The following is a 4,457-nucleotide window of genomic DNA, read 5'->3' on the forward strand; positions in this document are numbered from 1 at the left end:
CCGAACTAACTACAAAGGGGGTGGCGTGGCAATCTTTGTCAAATACCTACTAAATTACCAGCCATTAAAAGTGGATTATAGTAGTGATCTAAACTTTGAAGTGGCTGGGGTAAAATTTGATCAAAAATCCATTGGGAAAAAATCACAGTAATTGGGCTTATATAGATCTCCAAATGGGGTGCAGCACCACATTTTTTGAAAACTTTGAAACACTTCTAAATTTTTTTCATTCAAAATTATTGAAGTTTCATCATCATTGGTGACTTCAACATCGACGTTCTGGACCACGCTAACCCCCTGGCCCAGCGGCTTCGCAATATCTTATCTTCTTTCGGTTTAACATGGTCCGTAAACTCACCAACACGAGTCTCTGCCGCGTCGAGTACGGCCATCGACAACGTCATCACAAACATCCCAGACGTTTCGGTCTCTGTTCTGAACGCGGCCCATCTCAGATCACTTCGCCCAGGAAGCCATAATTACCCACTCCCAAACCAAAATTTAAACCTCCCTCCGTGAAAATAAAACGAGATGTAAAGTCTGCAAACGTTGATCTTTTCAACAATTGTCTCAGGAAGGAGTTCGTGGTCATTCCTGGATTCTTTCGATTCAAGTGGAGGAAGGCCTTCAATGCATTTTTTAAAGCGAGTAATTTTTCATTTAAATGTCACTTGTCCATTCAAAAATTTCAAAGAACGTTTTTCAAAGGAGAAGAGATACCTGGATTACTCAGGATATTCTCAAATCAAGAGAAAGGCTTAAGTTTTATCATTCGATATATGTAGGGACCGAAAAACGAACAATTCAAAAACTTTTTTCCCGAAATTTCAAGCAAAATTATCGAAAAGAAATAAGGATGGCCAAGGCACGAGATGTCGAAACCAAACTGAGACAATCAGACAATTTTTCAAAAAGCGCTTGGAACATTATAAAAAAACAGCACAAAACAACAAAACTTTTCCAAATTTTCAACTCCCGACACTTAAAACAACAAATAAAATAATTGATGATCCGTTTGAAGTGGCAAGCGAATTTAACAAATTTTTTTCAACTGTGGCTGAACCAGACGACTCATTTTCGGATAGCCCTCGCGATGATCCATTGACGAGACCGATCTCGTCTATGGTTCTTATTCCTGTGAGTGAGGTGGAGGTGGCCCGTATCGTGCGGGATTTGAGACCGAAAAAATCCAGTGACACCAATGGCATGTCTGTTGTGGTTGCTCAGGGGGTGCTTCAAATACCTCTTGACTCCAATACAAACCCGACTGATCAATCTTTCATTTGCATCAAGGCGTATTCCCGTCGCATTGAAGATTGCTAAAGTTATACCAATTTTCAAAAAGGACGATGCTTGCATTCCAAGCAACTATCGTCCAATTTCTATATTACTCCCAGTTTTCAGCAAAAATTTTCGAAAAAGCTTTTCTCAAACAATTTGAAAAATTTCTTGATCGTTACGAGATTCTATGTCCCGAACAATTTGGGTTCAGGAAAAAACAAGTCGACAATCGACGCTGTAACGAATCCTAATTTACAATGTTGTCGAGGGCCTAGAGAGGCGAGAGCACGTGCTAAGCATATTTCTCGACCTCTCTAAAGCTTTTGACTGTGTGCATCATGCAACACTGTTGCAACCAGTTGTGGTCAAGTGGTATTCGGGGACTGCCGCACGATTGGATCTCGTCTTATTTAAAAGATAGAGAGAGCAGTGCGTGCAGATTGCGAGTGTCTTGTCAGACAAAGTCAAAAATGCCCTACGGTGTCCCACAGGGATCAATATTAGGACCAGCCCTTTTTCTAATTTACATCAACAGATTGAATTCTTCTACAATCCAGAATGGAAAATTAATTCAATATGCTGACGATACGACTCTCTGCATCAGATCAGATCAAAATCAATAAACGAACTTGAAATGGAGTCATTCATTGAATTGAATTCATGCATCGAATATTTATTTCTCCAGAATCAATCTGAAAACACAACAGTTCCAAATCAAAAACGTCATACATTTTTGCCTTCGGCAACAAGGACAAGAGCTCCGACCCGCGGTGATGGTGGACGATTTCCTTATTCTGGAAGAAACAGACTCCCATTAAGTTCCTTGGAAATGTACCTTGATCGGGGGCTGACATGGGATAATCACATTGAAAAACGTTTGCTCTAAGATTGCTTCGGGAATTTATGTCTCCTGCGCAATCTTGCAAAATTTTGTTCGGTGGATGTATTAAAAAATGGCCTATTTCTGGGTCTGATACATCCACATTTGACATATGGCTTGAGATTGTGGGGAAGCTGTTCCAAGTACAGATTTGAAAGAGTTTTTCAGATCTCAAAAGAAAAGCCGTAAGAATTCTTTCAAAATTAAACCCCAGAGAGTCGTGCAAATATGCCTTTAGGGAGCTTGGATTGCTGACCCTTCCCTGTCTCTATATTCTCGAGGTGGCCTTGTACTGCCGACTTAAATGCGAGTTGGTACGGGGCAGGGATGTCCACCAATATGGGACTAGAGGCAGGAATAACTTTCGAGTCGAACAGCACAGAACGGCAGCTTTCGAACACTTACCATCTCAAGTTGGAGTCAGACTAATCAATAGGCTCCCTGAGGGCATCAAAACAACTCAATGAAACAAAACAATTCAAAACTCGACTAAAACATTTTCTTATGTCAAAGGCAATTTTACTCAACTGATGAGTTCATGATGGGCCGCTGGGATGAAAATTTTTGAAATTAACAATAACCACGAAATCCCCGGTTCTGATACATGCAATGTAATATAATTCTTGTATGTATTTACCTTGACCAACATCATTTATCTGATGTTACTTATTTACTTTATAGTAGTTATGTTGACGCATGCCATGCAATATATTTAATTGTTTCACGCAATAAAGAATATTATTATTATTATTATTCCTGACAAACCACTGTTTGAATTAAGATAATGATTCCTTTAACTTTTTTGATTCTATGTCGCATTTTTAAAATTGTAATTAGAACTAATTTTGCAGACTTGTAGAGGAAAGGACATCACACTTCCATGTGTCCTGCATCAAACACCAGTGCTCTGTTACTGTATCAGCAATTTGCCTTCAAACCACAAGAGTTCATACAGAAACTTCTATGATAAGTTTATACCACCTACTTCAAGGGAATGTCGGCATGCATATTTTCTGCGACTTAGTAAATGAGTGGATTTGTATTTTGATTCTCAAAGTGCAGGTAGGTTGGAATTTGAAACATTGTACGCTTACTTTGAAATGTCAAAATAATATTATTCAATGTAATTAGTAAATGGTTTTTTTTTTTCCGCTTGCCTGAAACCTGTTACCTTACTACTAGAAAGTTAGTATAATCACTTTAACATTTATGAGATATTTTTGAAAAGTAGAGAAACAACCCTTGGATAATGGAAATTTTCTGTATATTATTTCTTTTATTTTATTTTGTTTAGTAAATAATTCTGAAATTATGAAGAGCTAACAACATAGCATCACGAGACATCACGCACAACTCCCATAACTCACGAGAAGTTCAGAAACATTGAAATAAAATGTGTCCTGCTGTATGTAAATATAAAAAATGTATGCTGGATTTAGAAATTATTTTATTTAATTTTCAATTATTATTACATCTAGTAATCATACTATAAATATCTTTGGATTATTTTTCTGTAAATTGTGAATTACAGATGTCCGTTGCAATTTTTAATTTATAGTTCAGATTTTATAATGCTCAGTTTAATTGAGTAATTTATTACAACAATACCACATGTGTTTTTATTTAGATTTTAGTAATTTATTGTCTTTTTAGGTAATTTTTATTATTTACTACAGTTTTGATATATGAATTGGGTTGTTCTAAAAAAAAACAAGTGTAAAGTGTACACTTGCTTTTGCATATTTGTTATATTTACTTAAATTTTTAGGTTATTTTTAAATATCTAAAGTGCAAGATATTTTAATTTATATATTGTGTATAACTTTGTTGAAGGTGTATCTCTCAAGGCTGAATTATGAAATGATGCATGAAAAAAATTTGAAGAAATTTCTTCGCGGACAGATGGTCTGATTATAGCATGTATTGTTGCCCACACCATTGTATTGAGAAAAGTACCAAAAGAAGAGAGAAGTATTGAATGATTAAATTTGAAATAATTTGTACACTCTCACATGATGATTTTCATAATTATACTTTTTATATAAAAGGCTTTATACATTTTATACCTTGCTTCCCTTTAGTTTTAAACTTAACTCTTCTTCATGTGTACTACACAAAATTCTGTGTGGTAAAAATGACTACACACATGTGCACCTATGACAGGAAATGCCATAATCTGGTGATAAAATGCATTAGAAATGCATTTAACTGAACGTCAGACAAAAGCGGCACTCTATTCGTTATTGTCCGCTGCCTTTTATCAATTCAAAACTGATTGTGATAGCAACTTAATGTC

The 4,457-nt window shown here is 36.0% G+C and overlaps 1 long non-coding RNA gene across 1 annotated transcript; it reads left to right on the forward strand.

Moving 5' to 3' along the window:
- Positions 1–3,129: 3,129 nt before the first annotated feature.
- Positions 3,130–4,122, forward strand: LOC124374615. The gene is made up of 2 exons (XR_006923587.1): positions 3,130–3,223; positions 3,995–4,122. It is a non-coding gene; the product is annotated as an uncharacterized LOC124374615 (long non-coding RNA).
- The last annotated feature ends 335 nt before the right edge of the window (positions 4,123–4,457 follow it).

The sequence above is a fragment of the Homalodisca vitripennis genome, unplaced genomic scaffold (genome assembly GCF_021130785.1).
Source record: "Homalodisca vitripennis isolate AUS2020 unplaced genomic scaffold, UT_GWSS_2.1 ScUCBcl_9333;HRSCAF=17788, whole genome shotgun sequence".
NCBI lineage: Eukaryota > Metazoa > Arthropoda > Insecta > Hemiptera > Cicadellidae > Homalodisca > Homalodisca vitripennis.